The sequence below is a fragment of the Vulpes vulpes genome, unplaced genomic scaffold (assembly GCF_048418805.1).
Source record: "Vulpes vulpes isolate BD-2025 unplaced genomic scaffold, VulVul3 u000000664, whole genome shotgun sequence".
Classification (NCBI taxonomy): domain Eukaryota; kingdom Metazoa; phylum Chordata; class Mammalia; order Carnivora; family Canidae; genus Vulpes; species Vulpes vulpes.
In genome coordinates, this window is record NW_027325791.1 from 310,602 (window position 1) to 329,795 (window position 19,194).

The window sequence follows — 19,194 nt, forward strand, 5'->3', positions numbered from 1 at the left end:
AACAAAGAGACACCAAAATCTAAGATTCTATAAGATTCTTTGAATGTCTTCTTTTTAAAAAAGTAGAAATCATCCACCATATTTTAATGTTGTTTCTATGAGTCATATAAGCACAAACTAGAGAAGGTGATGGTAGTTCAGTGATTTTCCACTGCTTAGGCATAATAATGCAGCTGATAGGTCTCTCTGGCCCTTCCATCATCACTTTCAGCCAAGCCATGTTCAGTTAGCATATCATTTGCTTGTTGGCAAGATGGGTACTTTAATATGCAGTAATAAAAAAAACAGACAGAACCCAAACAGGAAAATAGAACATCTTTTTAATAACTGATGCATTAAATGAGGAACCATTTTCTTTCATGAGAGTATATTACTTGACCTTCTACAGAGACAAGTTCATTGGATTTAATTTTGAGGAACCGATTACATTTTTTTTTTATAGCCAGAAATGGTTTGATTTGACTGAAGTCTGGTTAGGATGCAAAGAGGCCATTAAAATGATTCTTAGTATTTTTTTTTTCCTAAAGAATGGTCCATTAATTGCCTGTGGATATTTATCCCTCAAACCTCCTACTCTATTAGGCTCAAACCAGAGTTATAAGATTATGATGTTTTTATTGATGTAATTAATAACAAATGTTACTCATTAGCTTAGTTATAACCAAATTGGACATATGACAAATGTACTCAGGGCCTTGCTCCAGTGAATTAATATAGATATAAGGCAACATATTGACCTCAAAAGATGAAATCAAGAGTACTACTGTGGAAAGAAAAAAAAATAGAGGAAACACTTTTTTTTTTTTTTACCAAGTTTTGGAAAAGCAACAAATAATGATTTTTAAAACTAATTGTTCTTAGGTTTCTCAGAACACCATGCTGAAATAATTCAAGACATCTGTTCAACATACAACATCAGTTGAAATATTAAAAGATAGTTTAAAATAGCAGAAGGAGGAAGAACACTATGAAAGAAATAATACCCAGCATGCAGAGATTAGATTATGGACAAGATAAACAAATAACCCACCACATTGCTCCACTCTTCATTCTTCAACCAAGAAAATTCAGTTCCTGTTTAATCAGAAAAATCTAAGGAGTAACAGCAATGAAATGTTCTGCCCTATTGTAATTCTGTAAATTGTCACCTTGAAAATCATACTCAGCTGTGTACCCATGGATATCAAATGTGAAAAGGCACAGGGAACTGGTTTCCTACATGTAGGCTAAGGGCCCAGAAGAAGATTTCAGATCAGGCTACACTAACTTGGAATTTGTCTCTGGACTGAGTTGATATTGACCTTCATGTTATTTGAAATCAGAACCTGGCAAGGATTTTTCTTTTATTTAAGTAATTAATTTTCAAGCTTTAAGGAATAACTATTACTGTGCTGATCCCTGGCCTGCCTGACCAGGTACGTTGGGGATGGTAGGGAAATGAGGAGCAGTAAAAGAGGTGGACTCTTGTGCAGCAGACATAATCATTAGGTGGCGAGAGAAGACACTGGGTTCCACAAGGCTAGGGTAGTTACCGTCGTATCCCATGGTATAGATCCGGAACCGAAGCTGAGAGGTGCTTGTTCAAAGTCCCACAGCCAGGAATCAATTCTGTTTTCTGCCTCCCGAGCCCACATTTTTCTCATTACGCCATCTTCTAAAGATGATGCAAGATTCTTATCAGTGCAAGGGCACTCGATCAACAAAACATCTTTATGAGAAATCTTCCTCCAATGAGAAAATTGAGACCAGGCCAGTGTGTGGCCCAACGTTCCTCATTCCTACTCTTACTAGTATCCCTCCGTGGAGCCTGCACTTCTCTCTTCTCCGTGCCCCTCGAATAGCAAGGTGAGCTGAGGTCGCAACAGGTAGAAATGAAGACGCCCCATCTTCCTTCACATGAACAGGTCACCTGCTATGCACTGTGTGAGGGTTCAGAGAAATAGGATACAGATCCTTGTTAACAAGATGCTTATAGGCTGATTAGAAGAAAAGGGCAGGATCATCCTTGCTATTATCCCCCCAAAATAAATATGATGAGAATTTCAGGCAACTATGGAGGAATGTCAGAAGGGATATTTTGGAGTAAGAGGACTTTCAGAGGTCCTACATGTTAAACTGCATAGGTGGGAGTTGAACTCAAAATGCATGAGGATATGTAGACCCATATAGGCGTGAAGACATTACTCCATTACTTTTCTGTACTCCCTTTCTTGTTTTTGGTACTTTCACACCTAATATCCTGTTGTCCATCTAGGGTCTCCAGCTGCCCATACCTTACCTTGACTATGCAGGACAATTTATGCTCAACATGTTTTGTCTTATTCCTCATTCCTAAAACTCTACTCTCTTCTGAAAATTTGAACTTAAGTGTTGACTCTCCCAAATAAAAATTTTGTGTTAATAGGAACAGGGATTCAGTGTTGCTGGCAATATTAGCCATCAAGTTAAGCTATATGGGTATTTTGAATAGATCACAAAAATCACTTCCAAAGGAGTGCTCATTATATATTTTTGCTCAGAACATATCCAGAGACAATGGTTCCTAAACCAAACTATCTTCAGAAGTTTATAATTTTATTTTAACTTTCAAAAACAGTGAATACAATCAATATTTTTAACCAAGTAACTAACTTGAACTTTCTTCAGGTTTCCTTTTTTATTTTTTATTTTTTATTTTTTATTTTTTTTATGATACTCACAGAGAGAGAGAGAGGCAGAGACACAGGCAGAGGGAGAAGCAGGCTCCATGCACCGGGAGCCCGACGTGGGATTCGATCCCGGGTCTCCAGGATCGCGACCTGGGCCAAAGGCGGGCGCCAAACCGCTGCGCCACCCAGGGATCCCCAGGTTTCCTTTTTTTAATAAAAAAAGAGATCTAAATAACTTTGGTTAGATTAGTCAAAAATTCATTTTAGATACTGTAAATGTTTCAATATTTTACCCATGATTCAATCTGCCTAGTAAAAAAGAAATTTACTTTGGCTTTATATTCAATTTTTTTACTGTATTTTACAATTACTGACCCTTATTACATATTTAAAACTGAGAGTCACATGTAACAATGAGTTACATGAGACAAACAGAGCCTTGTCAATGAATTCTGTCTTGAAGAAAACTAAAAAAAAATAAAATAAAATAGAAGTTTACAAAGGCTTGCCATTTAGCAAAATTTTAGCAAATCCCTGAGAACCACTATGTAGGTAAGCTCTCTGCCTGGTAGAGCCAATCTCAGTCCACTCAGTAAGCTTGCATAAGGGTCGCAGATCCAAAATAAGGTACATTTATGAACATTGGTAAGAAACAAGTACTAGCTACAACCTGCATGAACATGATTGGCTTTGACATTTTCTTAAGAAATGCCCCTCCAAGGAGAAGAGTTATAAATAGGTTGCTCAGACAACTGTATTTCTGAAGTCTCAATAAACAACTCCCTGTACCTTATAAAATAAAGCATTTGAAATATAATTAAATTGGGAGAACTATAATCTTGGAAAATCTTTAATCAGAAAGACAGTATCATCAGAACTAAAGTTTATGGTGATTACAACATTCCAAGTACACAGATTCAATAGTAAAAATTCGCCAGTGTGGGGGGATCCCTGGGTGGCTCAATGGTTTAGCACTGCCTTCAGCCCAGGGCGTGACCCCGGGGTCCCGGGATCGAGTCCCACATCGGGCTCCCTGCATGGAGCCTACTTCTCCCTCTGCCTGGGTCTCTGTCTCTGTCTCTCTCTCTCTCTGTGTCTCTCATGAATAAATAAAAAAATAAAATCTTAAAAAAAAAATCGCCAGTGTGCTTCCATTACTGTCTAAGGGACTGGTTAATTCCCATCTAGAAATAAAGGCTTATACTAGAGACTGGTGATGAGACTTCCTCAGTCTCCACTATTCTTTTAATTGTCCCCGGATTTGTGTGACTCCCCACCCTGTAACATTACCATTACTGAGGAACCTTCTAATAATGATTTAATTTCGTAAATAAACTTTCTTATAAGAAAAAAAAAAACACAATTTGCTGCCCACCTCCATGTGATGTTAGTCTACTTCTTAGTTGTTTTTTTTTTTATCATAAACTAACAGTTGGCATTACTGTAAACAAATCAATTCCTTCTAAATGACTCAATCATATAGAACTTACCTGTAACTAGAGTAAGAAAATAGGGTTTTAGTACTGTAAATTGGAGGACATAGGATGACCTCATCCAGGAGCATTCTCTGAAGCACCGAGACCCAGTCTCTGAAAAGCAGCTCCGTCTTTTTGCTTGCACTTTCCTCATGACCACAGCAAATGTTAATTTTTAAGATCAAGATCATTATTCTCATCTTTTTTTGCATTCATGTTTTGGACTAATTTCTATTGTCTTGGTCTCATTTTTGGAAGAATAAATTACTTATTTACACTGATGTCTTAAGAAAGCAAATTTGTAATTCTCTTACTTTGAATAATAAATGCCAGGCATAATTTTAGAAGGGGACAGTGCCCTGAAATCAATCAGTAAATGAAAGAGAGTAACTCCACAAACATGATGGAGCTGAAACGATAAGGACTGTTTGTGTGATGAAGAGATGCCAGCTGTCATAATGCCAGCATTTAGGGCGTTTAGGGTGACAGAGGCCTTTGGTCAAGCAGAACAGGCTCAGTTCATAACCTGTGTGGGGGCCAAGGGCAGCCCACCCCAAGATGGTTCATTTCACATGAACATTATTTTGCATGAAAAACAATCTAAACCAGCAGATTCAGGAAAAGCTTTTTACCACCCTTTCAACTGCCAGTTTATACCAGGAAGAGAATATTAACAAAGATTCCTCTTTTCCTAAGAAATTTATCTACAAAATTGGGTGGCCTTTGTTTTCTAAACATCTCCTCTCACCTTCCTGCTAATGGTCTCTCTTCCCCCTTAGTGTCCTCAGACCCCTCCCCTCTCCTTACCTCATCTAAGTGTCATGGTGCTTCACTATCTTTGGAATTTCATGCTCACGTGGATTCTAAATTTGACTTTCTCTTGTTAATCAGTCTCATCAATTTGATTCTTAATCCAACTAGAAGCACCTTAAAGGGCAGAAGAAAATTCTTCCTCCTCAACACCCGCTTTATCACAACTACGAAAAACTATGGAAAGCCTTTTAAAGAAATTGTAGGATTTTGGGGGACGCCTGGGTGGCTCAGCAGTTGAGGGTCTGCCTTTGATTCAGGGTGTGATCGCGGGGTCCTGGGATCGAGTCCCCATCGGGCTCCCTGCATGGAGCCTGCTTCTCCCTCTACCTGTGTCTCTGCCTCTCTCTCTCTGTGTCTGTCAGGAATAAATAAATAAAATCTTTAAAAAAAATGTAGAATTTTGGGGCTGGGTAATAGTTTAGTGGTGAGCTAAGCCAAATGCTTAATCCTTCTGATGAAAAGAAGTTTCGCCAGAAGTCCAGGATATGCCTGCCATCCCACGGTCTCCTAGGAGAAAGCTGGGACCTTTGGACTGCTGGTTTAAAGCTTCCTATAGCTCCACCCTCATTTCCATCTTAACTTGCACTGGGGGACAGAACTTTAACATGCCCTTTAATCCTTGCTGTGGTTTCATCACTTAGAAGCACTACATTAAGTAAAGGTAAATAATTATTCTACGTAGAGCTACCATAGGCCTCCACCCTCACTCCTCTGAGTCAGTCTAATATGAACAATTGACTCTTGGGTTCAACATGTGTTTTGAGCGTATATGCATCTGCTTAGGGGAGGACAGAAGGAACCGCTGCTCTGCTGAGCAGAAAGTTTCAGCTGCCAGAAAGAAGTGCAAAGGAACCAAACCTATTCCAATGAATAAGATAAAGGAATTGCTCACAGGAAAGATAGTTGGAAACCAGGTTGACATTTAAAAAAAAAAAAAAAGGCTCAGAAGAATTACTATCCCGAGGGAAACTGAACATGTATTTCTTCATTTTAAATAATTCCAAATTGTATCTAAATAATCTTTTCCCACACTAGATAAACATTAAACAAAGAATGACTCTCATCCAGTATATATTCTTCCATATGTGATAATAATTCATGAGGAATAACCGCTTTCAAAATGTTTGAGATGTTTTAAATAATTAACTACAGGTTATTTTTTTTAATGGCATCATAGACTGTTTTCTTTGAGAAGTAGGTTTTCCCACTATCTGTTCTTCCACAAATCCAATTTAATTAACCCATTCTGTCCTTCAAAAATATACCAGGAAAGTGTGAGAGAGCAGATGGCCCAGGGCAATTTGGCTGCGGGGACAACTCAGGGCGTAGACCTTGTGGACTGTGTCCATAGGATCGCCTCCTTTGTGGAGCAACACACTTGCCTCGAGCTAAACTAATGTCTAAGGCTAACTGGTGCCCGGCCATCCTGAAGTCACTACTAAGATTTCAAGATCTGTCCTGGAATTAATGCATAACTTTCCTTGACGTCTCATTCATTCACTCATAAAACACTTATTGGTCAACCAAATGCCAAGTACTGTGTTAGGTCCCAAGAACACCACGTTGTGCAGAAGTCCTGTACTTAATGAGCTCAGAAGCTAGTTCGGAGAGTTCTTCTTTAGCCCCAACTATACAAGGTCCAGTGAAAGAACCCAGCAAGGAGCATGGAGTTCACGTGAGGGCATCTGAGAAGCCTTCACAGAGAAGACACTGGAGCCTTAAAGAATACAGTTGAGTGTGAGGCAGGAGTGGGCTCAGTGGAGCAAGGGAAGCCTGGGCCTTGCTAGAATTACTAGGGTAGACTCTTAACCAACCGCGTAGTATTCGGAAGCAGCTCAAGTCATACAACCACAATATATATAATTAAATATAGCAACTCAGTTGGACGTTTAGATGTTTAAATGTTTTAAACATTCAGATGTTTAAAAGATAAGACTACCATTCATATTTTTCCAAAATATTTAAGGATATCTGGGAGCATTGTTTATACACAAATAAATAAAAATGGGAAGAAAGCAGAAAATAGCTAAAGAATAGGAAAGCATGTAGCTCCAAAAATTGTTAAAGAGCTTCTTCGATATAGAACCTTCTTCTAATTCTCCCTTTCTGGATGTCAGTCTTCACTAGTCATTGAATTGTGGAGTGAGGACGCACAGGAGGGACTGTGCGGAGGACGGATGTCTTTTGGCTGTCTGCCATTCTCTGAATTGGGGCTGATAAAACACTGAAGTACAATAATAATGGTAAATTATTCTGTCTTGTTCCAAATGATTTTTTTACATTTTTGGAGAGCTTTCAAATGCTTTTGAATTAAAAGAATGATTGCAATCCTAAATTTTAGGAACGTGAGAAAACTTGAAATGATCCTATTATTATAGACTTGAGGTACCTTCATTCTTGATACATATTATTTTACAAATCCTTCCATGTTTCCAGATCTAAATAGATTTTTAAATTTATTTTTATTTTTAAAGATTTTTAAAGATTTTATTTATTTATTCCTGAGAGACCCAGAGAGAGACAGAGACACAGGCAGAGGGAGAAGCAGGCTCCTCACAGGAAGCCTGATGCGGGACTCAATCCCAGGACCCGGGGTCACGCCCTGAGCCAAAGGCAGACGCTCAACCACTGACCCCCTAAATAGATTTTTAAAAAAATATTCTTTGAGCTTTAACTTCTTTATTTTAATGGAGACTAATATAAACTCTTACTTAAATGTATACATTAAAAGTATATGCAAATATCCAATAACACAGAATATTGCATATTAGCTTGTTAGTTGAATTATCATTTATGAGTAAATAAACTTAGAGCTTATGAATGATACCAGATGGAGAACGGAAAGCATCAGTGTTTGCTGTATTTTGAACGCGACGGTGAGTCTGGGAGCTTAGCGAGCACCATGCCTCAACCCTGACCCCCAGAGCCCGATCTGAGAATGACAGAGGGTTTCCGAGAGTGAACCTGCTTTGTCCATGTGCTTTAATTAACCTGTCCCAGGTCGCAGCAAATCAGAAAGCTGTCCCATCTTAATCCAGAAAGAATAATTCTAAATTTCTTTCATTTCCAAAGTAATCCTCAATAGTTTCCAAGTGGTTGAAATTTCGGACCCATAAAGTAATTAATACTCTATTCACTCTTCCTTCTATTATTTATGAAGAACAGTAACTTTTCTTTATGAACATTCTCCTTATTTTATCAGCAAACTGAAGATCATCAGTAAAAGGGTTCTCAGTTTTCCTGAATGAACTTGCAATATTTTCCCAGAGGTCTCATTTTCTAATCTTTACTTATTTTTATGAGTCTACCCTAAGACCTTTATTAGATTGTTGACATTAAAGATCATGTGTCAATGATTAAAAAGATGAATTTATTTATCATACTTTAGGTGAATTCCATATTTCTATACCCACAAGCTACCAAAAGGCCATCTTGTAAAGTCATAGTTAATTGACTGAATTAGCTACTAATGATACTTAAATAAATAAGTTACTAATAAGGATTAAGTGACATGAAGAAATACTAAAGTGTTACTCTGACATATAATATAAACAAGATAGTGTCAGATGCCATGTAAGATCTTATTTTCCCGAAATTGACAACAAAAGCTTATCCTGGGCGCACATGGCTTGTATTTTAAGAATAGAGAACTTACAAATATCAGGACCAACACTTGAAAGGCTTGTTCAGAGGCAACATTATGGCAAAACTCCATATATAAGTACCACCGCACCTCTACAATTACCCACCAAATTTTAGTTTTCCCATTCCCAAGATCTATAGGATATGAATTCCATAGGTGATCAGATTTGAGGGCTGCAGAAGGTGGTATTATTAGAACCTACCACCTTGCAGAGTGTGATATTTATAAGAAATATATGTAGAACCAAAACAAAAACAGAGTCATTTATGTTGGGGACAAAATGGAGTTGACCAACACAGATGCACTAAAGAAAAAGAAAACTTAACCTTACCTAACATAAATTGCAGAAATTTACAGCTTTTCTCAAAAAAATGAGGATGCCAACCAGTCCCCAAACACCAAGTCTGCTCGCATCATCTTTGGATTTGCTTGTTCCCCTGACTCAGTTACCCTAATGCAAATAAAGAAGACCACCAGGCAACCAATCAGCTGAAAAAGCCGAATAACTTCCATATTTACCCCATAAAAACCCTTTAAATTTGTGAGCAACTCAGAACTCACAGCTGCCATAGCTTTGAGTTTCCCAGTTTGCAGGTTAAAACCCTTGCAATAAACTCATCTTTCTGCTTTGTTTTACTCTGTGTGCAGTTTGCATTTTGACATACACCCAATTGTCCAAAATATATTTCTTATGTATATTTACTTGATCTCCATCCATGGTTCCTAGCTCACTTCTCCCAAAACCTCTGGAATTTCCTGAGGGATAAAGGAAATGGAAGCATCTTTTGTTATAATATTTGGTCTCTTGTCATCAGTTTCTGAAATTGATTCAGAGCCATAAAGGTTAAATGGACACTTTATTATTCATAATAAGCCTCTTTCCAGCCAACTGGGTTTATGTTTATGAGGTGACTTTTGGAAAGTACGTAGGGATGGGAGTTGGTTGCCAGGGAACCCAACCATGTGATTAACGGCTGGAAATTTCAGTGTCACTCCCTGATTTCCAGGGAGTAGGGAAGGAGCTGGAGTTTGAATTAGTCAGCAATTGCCAATGATTTAACCAATAATGCCCATGTAATTAAGCATCTATAAGAAGCCAAAAGGAGAGGGTTCAGAGGACTTATAAACTTATGTTCACTTATGGTGAACATGGGGAGATTCAGGGACAGTGGTGTGCCTGGCAAGGGGATGGACTCTGCCCTTGCCCTACTTTTCCATACCTTGCCCTACTATCTTTCCAACTGACCGTTGATTTGTATCCTTTAATATCCTATGTCATAAACTAGAAATCTAATGAGTTAATAGGCTCCCTGAGTTCTGAAAGCTGCTCTAGCAAATTAATCAAAACCAAGGAGAGGGTCGTGGGAACTTCTAATTTACAGGCAGTCGGTCAGAAGCACCGCCAACAACCGGGATTTGCAACTGGCATCTGAAGCAGAAAGCAGTCTTCCAGGACAGATCCTGTGGGATCTGATGCTATCTCTGAGTGAACAGCATCAGAACTGAGGTGAATTGTAGGATACACAGTTGGTGTCCAAAGCTTTGCTTGGTGGTGTGGACGTAAGCCATCCCCAACATTGAAACTAGGTACAGAACCCCAAATACTGAAGTTCATTACCACGACCTGAGGTGAAGAGGCAGCTGCCTCAAGATGATGTGGAAAGAATCTTCTAAGAATTTTGGTGTCTAGGAGGGCTGCCTGAATGTAAGCATCCTGTAATGGGATGGAGGTAATGTTGGATTTACTACATGTCCACGGGAGCCTGTGTCTGAAAGTTGGAGCAGCAGTTCCAGCCAACCAAAGGACGAGAAATGACTTCTCAAGGCAACCCAGAGCACAGCTGTCTTTTGCAACTCTTTTTCTCACTCCATTACTAAAGGGAGGAAAACATGGGCGATTTGTGTACGTCTCTCTCTCTCTTTCACTCACCTCTCTTTCCCTTCTCCCTCTCTCTCTCTCTCTCTCCCTCTCTGTTTTTCTCCAGCTTTGGTGAGATTTACTAGAGATATAGATAGATGATAGATAGATGATAGATAGATAGATAGATAGATATAGATAGTAGAAGATAGATACGTATAGACATATGTATACAGAGAGAGAGGCAGAAAGAGTTCTCCAGCCTTGCAAGGGTGCTTACACTATTTTAGATAGATAGATGATAGATAGATGATAAAATAAATATGAATCAGTGCTGCCTCCAAGCAGCTCACTCTCTGATAGAGTAAATTAATGTATATTTTCAAATAAAATACTGAAAAGTCACCTGTATAAATAATTATTTAGTAATTTGTTGAAATATATAGCCAATAGACCTGCTTATGTGTTACACCCATGAAAACTACTTACATGCTAGTGTCTTGAAAAATGGCCATTTCAACTCTGTTTCTTCCCTTTGGTCTGACCCATGTGTGAGCTACCTACCTGCTGGCCCATGGTGACAAGATGGAAACACCCAAAGCTATTTGCAGTCCTCCTCACTAGTTCTTGAACTCCTGCTTTAATCCACGTCATCTTTTTACCTTGCTTCTTGGCTTTGGTCTCATTTTATTTTTAAACTTGCTTGCTACTGTGGACCTGGCATTTATGCATCTTATCTTTGACTCCTGACATGGCTGTGACTTGGATCCCCTGGCTAGTTCTCCCTGGTTACTTCCCTGGTGGGATACTAACAGGAATGAGCTCCTCTGTGCCTAAACCCCCAACTCCAACCATGCATCTACACTTAACCACCATGGAGGTGGCTCAGACCAATCAGCACTCACAAAACAATATTAATGACTTGTACTCCAGAAACGTGCCCATTTCATAGTTTTGGGTTTTTTTTAACCCTTGAAGATCTCAATCTGATAAAAATGGCAGAAACCAAAGGTTATTGACAGTCTCCCAATCGCCATTTTTAATCTAAAAAACACATCGGATACTGAAATACAAGGGTTAACGTAGAGAATAAGGAGTCATATTGACAGTCACAGTCTCTCCAGTGTTTGGAGTTGGGGTTCTCCTACTGTGATAGGAAGGCTCAGAATTCATAAGGAAGTCAATACTGAAGGTGAGGTACAAGTGAACAGAATAACAAAATTTTGCTTAAGAAATAAAAACCTGCAGCCAAATCATTTCCTATGTCTTTATCAGTGTATTTTCTTGGTATCCATTATGTTCACAATAGGATAAAAAGGTAGGGACAGCATCAAGACCCACACAAATCAGCCTCCCAGCCCAAGCTGAGCTCAGGCAGGAGTCACAGTGGCTTGGGCTCCCAGGTCACAGACCTTGACAATGGGAGTAGAAAATAAGTTGGAGAAGAATTCTACTTGGCACATCAAGCACTCTGTTTCTTTGTGGGGAAAATACCATACTTTGGACATAATAGCAAACGTTGGCAAATCTATCTTAAAGGATAAAGGTGTTTTATTTTACTATAGATATGCCTCTTAGTATAGCTAAGGGAGTAAAATTTTAAATTTCCTCATAAATTCTTCTCACAAATAAGAACTAAGGAGACAAATTTTGTTGACTCCCTTCCTTCTGCACCCTGGAGAAGAGTCCCTTCCCATAAGAGATACAAAGGGCTTGAGGGGATGCTTCACATTGCCAAGCTACTGGATTAATTTCCCATTTCTTCTGTGTATTACAATGGCTTTCTCAAGCTGAGAGGAACCTTTCAATTTTTGGTGAACATTTTTAAAAATCAGTTTGTATTAATGTTTTGCCAAGTTTGTATGGATAAGCCAATTAAAACTCAATATAATCATTATCTGAAATAGTCATTAATTAAATAAATTATTTTGCTTTAATAAAGACAAGAAAGACATTTTCCTTAGAATACCTTTTTTAATTAATATATTTGTCCTTCAAGTTGTAAGACATTAGCATTCACATCTTGCCTCTGCATTATGGCTAGGCATCATTTTTATCATTAAGAGAAGGAAATTATGATTAGCACTCAACAATAAGAATATTGCCTGAAAAAATGAGTGTTTATCTCATTAAGGCTTTTAAAATGACTTCTGAGATGATGATATATTATTTTACATTCCAGGAAAAGAAGAGACAACTGTAACTATAGTTACCAAATGTATCAGGGGCCTCTGCTTTCCAGAATAGTCTCCAGACTAAGTATTTATTCATGGAAGTTGTCATGTGAACACACTTAGGGGCAGGAGGTTAGAGAAGGCTTTAAATGCACCTGTCACAAACATTTTAATATGCAACATTTATTATCTTCATTTTTCCACAAAACATTATGTATTTCAAAAACAACTTTTGGGAAAGGTCCTTCCTTGAGTTGTCCAGGACAAAAACCATTAGATGGCCTTACTCCTGGTACAACAGGTATTTATCTTCTAGACCTTACATGCCCAGTGTTTTATGCTCATAGGTGCCCTTAACTTGTTTAATATTTTTAACTGGAAGGAATTACTCCTGTTGTTTAGGCAGTCAGAAAATAGAATGCCCAGCTTACCTTGCCTACAGAAAATACTCCTTCTACTTACTTCATGAGGATATAAAATTCCAGTGTGTTAGGTCATTTCTGGAAGTAATGATGTCTATCCATGGGGCTATGCTACAAGCTGTATTATTTATTCTACATATTGGTACTCGATACATTTGGCTTCTTCAGGGTATATAAACAGATAGGGTCTAAAATCAGGTACCTGAATTTGAATGCTGATTATTCATTAACTAGATTTGGGAGCAAGACCAAGTTTCTTAATCTCAACAAAACTCTACTTCCTCTCCTGAGAAAATAGCAGTATCTTCCTCATAAAACAGTATTGAGGATTAAATGAGAGAACTCAAGTATAACACCAAGTATAGAAATAGCAAGCACTCAGTAAATGTTATCTATTACTGTTGTTGTTAATGATGTTACATATGCATATCATAGCTCAGAAGTTAAAATTACATTAAAGAAGATACTCATGAACTTCTTTAAATTGTTATATAACCCAATTGTTAGCCTTCTGTGCACCAAGTGTTGCCTTTCTTTGGTGTATTTGACAAATAAGTGGTGGGTTGTCTTATGTCCTCCCCTAAATCCCCCTCTTAGTGCTCTGTGGCTTTTCTGGGCTTCCCTTGCTTCACTGAGACCTACTGTCCTTTTTTAAAAAAAAAAAAAAAAAAAAAGATTTTATTTTTTATTCATGAGAGACCCAGAGAGAGAGGCAGAGACACAGGCAGAGGGAGAAGCAGGCTCCATTCAGGGAGCCCAACACGGGACTCGATCCTGGGACTCCAGGATCACACCCTGGGCCAAAGGCAGATGCTCAACCCCTGAGGCACCCAGGGATCTCATACTTACCATCCTTCTTGATCCAGTTTTAATGCCACAAGCTGGCAAGACTGCACTTTCCTTAATTCCTCATTATGTCACTGTTCACAGTGCTAATGCACAGGCTACAGAAGTATACCAGAAACGAGAAGGGTAAATTAAAGAAATTAAAATATTGGAGAAAAAATGTAAATTACATAGTAAATAAAAGGCTTCCCACAGTCCTAGGAAAAAGGTCACTTTTTTAATAGATCACCTCTCTGTTAGTGACCATCCAGTTGTTATCCTTGCTCCTCTGAGTTGACAGCTGCCTTTCTTCCTTCTCCTTAAAGAGCATCTCTTCTTTATACTCAACAGAGCCAGTATCTACCACCTTTTAGAAAAACATTACCCTTTCTTGTTCACAGATGTTTCTTCTTAGGATCCATTTCCCTCCTCTCACTAATGTGATCCATAGGACATAATATACTCTGACACTTTTTCCCAAAGATGTAGTTATTCAATTTAAAATTACATCTTAAAAAAATATAAAAAATAATAAACAATAAATAAATAAAATAAAATAAAATAAAATAAAATAAAATAAAATAAAATTACATCTTGAGGGATAGCTAGTAGTTATGCACACAGACAATAGAACAATCCCAGTTAATCACGGTTAATCCCAGTTAACCGCTCCATGGTTTAGTATCTTCCAAGATATCTCTACCAGTGTTAAGAGAAGATAATCTTTCTTGTCCTTCCAAGATAATCAACAGGAAACTATTTTTTAAACACATACACACACCTCCAAAAGGGAGCAGGAGGGATCAGAGGCAATGTAATATTGAAGAAAGCATTTTCCACAAAGATGACAGCCTGTTATGTTGTTATGCACAGCAGCAGTTCCCTTTTGTTCATCTATTTGAGATACCTGGATTAGAATCCTAACCTCTGGCTACTCATCCTGGTGGGATTTCAATTCCCTTTGGAAAACTTCAATTATCCTAACTGCATTAGCCAGAGTTGAGGGGAACCAAGGGAGTCGACCTTGGGCTGTTTGTCACTTCTCTGCTCAGGGCCAATACATAAGGCTTAGTACACAGAAGAGCTCTTGATTTTGTGGCCAAATTATTAAGCTATCTTATTAGATGTAATAAATTTCAATTTATTATTTTAGATTTTCTAGGTATAAATAATAGCATTTGAAATTATAACTCAGAACTTCCTTATCTAATATTTATGCTTCAATTTTCATGACCACATTCTTGGAGCAATCTTAAACACAGTCCTTAATTATTGATTTTGTTACAAAATAAAGGTTCAAATATCAGTCATATGTATTTGGTTTTTTAAATAGCCATTAATTTAATAGAAATAGAGTCTTTAAATTTTTTTTTAATTTTTTTTTTTTATTTATTTATGATAGTCACAGAGAGAGAGAGAGAGGCAGAGACACAGGCGGAGGGAGAAGCAGGCTCCATGCACCGGGAGCCCGATGTGGGATTCGATCCCGGGTCTCCAGGATCGCGCCCTGGGCCAAAGGCAGGCGCCAAACCGCTGCGCCACCCAGGGATCCCTAGAAATAGAGTCTTGATTTCAAATCACACCAAAAAGAGAATGGAATATATATATATATATATATTCAATCAAAATAAATAAAATATATTCAGTCAGGACAAAAAAAGAGAAGAACACTTCTTATGAAGAAGGCATAATAAAAATTAAATAAGACTTCTATTTTTGGACTTGACGGAGCAACTGGTATAAGCAGGGTTGTCACTTGTGCTGTAAAAAACTACACAACTGGCCAAAACATATGAGGTTACTGTTTTCAGGTAGTGAACAACAGGCAGTACAGGACTATGATTCTTCAGAGAAGGAAAACACATAACATGAGCCTCAAAATAGCCCTGGGCTTCTGCCTGGAGGTATTTTTCTACTCTGACTCAAGGAGTGGACACTAAGAGGAGAAAAGGCAGCAAAGATGGGGATTTCCAAGTTGCTAAAGAATTTAGAATTGAGAGGGAAACTACCAGAGCTATAAGGATAGTGGACAAGCAGTAGTCTGCATAGAGATTGTATCATTAGGTTTGGCTGAAGATGCATAAAATAAGACTTTAGGAAATTTAACAGATTGTCTGCTACAGGACAGAGAACTTTGGGTTCAACAAGTTCTGAAAAGGCATTTTCCAAGTGGTTTATATTCATTTCAAGTTGTTCACAAGGGAAATATTAACAATTACCTTAATCCAGCCTAATCAGAAAATGTAAACAAACACAGAGGCTACTAGATGGAGAAACTAAATGAGACTGCAGTTAAATTAGCAGAGTAGCAAATTAACCCAGAGTGCACAACAATAAGGTCTAAGAGTAATATTACACATAAAGAGCTTCGATGAGTTTCTCTAAACTTGTTTTAAGAATTATTTTCTAATTTCCAAGGAAAATGTCAGAGTAGGAGGACCTTAAACTCATCTCATCCTATGGGTACTAGATAACACTTGCATCAGAGCAAATAACCCAGAAAAGGACCCAAAGACTGGCTGAACAAACTCCACAACTAAATGTAGGGAAGCAGCCACATCAAAGAGGCGAGGACATGGTGGGAACCTAAACCCCTCGTATCTGACAGTCACAAGGAGGGATCCTCAGGTGTGGAGAGGAGTAAGAAACAAACTAGCATAGTGGGGAGCCTTAAAAAAGGGAGGAGAAATCTGTGTGATATTTGGCTTTGAGATCCGAAGGGCCGAATTTATGGGTGCTTCCAATCATCAGGACTTGGAGCCTGGAACTTTGAAGGTCAGTGGGCTTGGCTCTGGGAGAGTGGGGTGGGGGTCAACGAGGGCTGAGCCCTTGCCCTTGAAGGGATAGCGCAGCAAATGACTGTGGAGATGCAGCTTGGGAGCAGGAGTTTGGGGGGTGCCTGGGGCTTGCAAGAGGGAGAATTGGTTGCTGATCTCAGTTCACTAAGGGACTACAGGAACAGAAGAGCTGGCCAGTGCCATGTTCCTCCCCTGCCATTCATCATAAACACACAGCCTCCTGCAGGAAGCAGCAGGCACCAGAGTTTATGACCACTAAAGCAGCCCCACAAGAAATATTAAAGGGACCTCTGAAGGGAAAAGAAAGACCATAAATGGGAGTATGAAAAGTAGGAAACACAAAAGCAGTAAAAATAAGTCTTTCCGTAAAAAAAATAATAATAATAATAAGTCAAGGGATTCACAAAATAAAAGGATGCAAAATGTGACACCATATATCTAAAATGCCATGGAGGAAAGAAGTAAAGAATGAGTTTCAACTTAAGCAACCATAAACTTAATAAAGACTGTCATATGCAGATGTTATATACAAACCCAATGCTAACCACAAATCAAAACACTTATGCAAAGAATAAAAAGAAAGGAGTCCAAGTATATCACTAGAGAAAACCAGCATATCATGAAAGAGAGGAGAAAAAGGATCAGAGAAAAACAACAAAAAACAAGTAACAAACAGGCAATGCATACCTATCAATAAATACTTTGAATGTAAATGGACCAAACACTCTAATTGAAAGACAGATGAAAAAACAAGACCCATCTATATGCTGCCCACAAAAGACTCATTTCATACCTAAAGACACCTGGAGATTGAAAGCGAGGGGATGGAGAAACATTTACCATGCAAATGGATGTCAAAAGAAAGCCAGAATAGCAATACTTGTATCAGACAAATAGGCTAAAACAAAGACTATAACAAGAGACAAAGAAAGGTACTATATAATAATAAAGGGAACAATCCACCAAAAGGATACAATTGTAAATATTTATGCACCCAACACATGAGCAGCCCACTTACAGCAATGGACAGATCATTCAAACAAAATCAACAAGGAAAAAATGACTTTCAATGACACACTGGACCAGATGGATTTAACAGATATATTCAGAATATTGCATCCCTAGAACAGCAGAATACACATACTTTTTAAGTGCACACAGAACATTCTCCAGAAGAGATCACATATTAGGCCACAGAACAAGATTCAACAAATTCAAAAGATCTAAATCATAATATGCATCTTCTTTGACTATAAAGCTATGAAACTAGAAATCAGCCACGAGAAAGTAATCTGGAAAGACCACAAATACATGGAGGTTAAATAACATGTTACTAAGCAATGAATGGGGCAACCAAGAGAACAAAAAGGACATGAAAATAAACAAAAATGGAAACACAATGGTCCAAAACCGTTGGGATGCAGCAAAAGTGTTCTAAGATGGAATTTATAACAATACAGGTCTACCTGAAGAAGCAAGAAAATTTTCAAATAAACAACCTAACTTTACATCTGAAAAAAGAAAAAGAACAAATGAAACCAGCAGAAGGAAGGAAATAATGAAGTTTAGAGCCGATATAAGTGATATGAGAACCTAAAAATGAAATCAGGAGCTAGTTCTTTGAAAAGATCAACAAAATTAATAAATCTCTAGCCAGACTCATTGAGAAAGAGAGAGAGAGTGAGAGAGAGAGAGAGAGAGAAAGGACTCAACTAAATAAAATCACAGAGAGAGGAGAAATAGCAACCAACACCACAGAAATAGCAAACAATTATATAAGAATATTATGGAAAACTATAGGCCAACAAATTACACAACCTATAAGAAATGGATAAATTTCTAGAAATATATAACCTCCCAAAACTGAAGCAGAAAAAAAAAAACCAGAAAATTGGAACATATCAATTACTCGTAAGGAGATTGAATCAGCAATCAGAAAACTCCCAACAAACAGAAGTCCAGGACCAGATGGCTTCGCAGGTGAATTCTACCAAACATTTAAGGAAAAGTTGATATCTATTTCTTGAAAACTATTCCAAAAATATAGGAGAATGAAAACTTCCAAATTTTTTTCTATGAAGCCAGTATCACCTTGATACCAAAACCAGATTAAGACACCACAAAAAAAGAGAACTACAGGCCAATATCTCTGGTGAACACAGATGCAAATATCCTCAACAAAATACTAACAAACCATATCCAACAACAATATATTTTTAAAAATCATTTACCATGATCAAGTGGGGTTTATTCCTGGGATGCAAGAGTGGTTCAATATTCACAAACCAATGTGATGTATCATATCAATAAGAAAGGATAAAAACAATATGATTATTTCAATAGATGAACAAAACCATTTGACAAAACACAACATCCATTTATGATAAAAGCCTCCTACAAAGTAGGGGGAACATACCTCAATATAATAAAGGTCATTTGTGAAAACCCCACAGCTAATATCATACTCATTGGTTAAAACTGAGAACTTCCCCCTTAAAGTCAGGGACAAAATAAGGATGTCCATCTCAACACTTTCAA

The 19,194-nt window shown here is 37.9% G+C and overlaps 1 long non-coding RNA gene across 2 annotated transcripts; it reads right to left on the reverse strand.

Annotated features, from left to right (window-relative positions):
* Positions 1 to 298: 298 nt before the first annotated feature.
* LOC140597360 (uncharacterized) lies at positions 299 to 15,185 on the reverse strand. Of its 2 annotated transcripts, XR_011999213.1 has the most exons (3): positions 13,883 to 15,185; positions 8,911 to 9,030; positions 299 to 1,919 (listed from the first exon to the last, which is right to left on the reverse strand). It is a non-coding gene; the product is annotated as an uncharacterized lncRNA (long non-coding RNA). The 2 variants fall into 2 exon arrangements; XR_011999212.1 differs by lacking the exon at positions 13,883 to 15,185 and having other exon boundaries at positions 8,911 to 13,862.
* Positions 15,186 to 19,194: the final 4,009 nt, after the last annotated feature.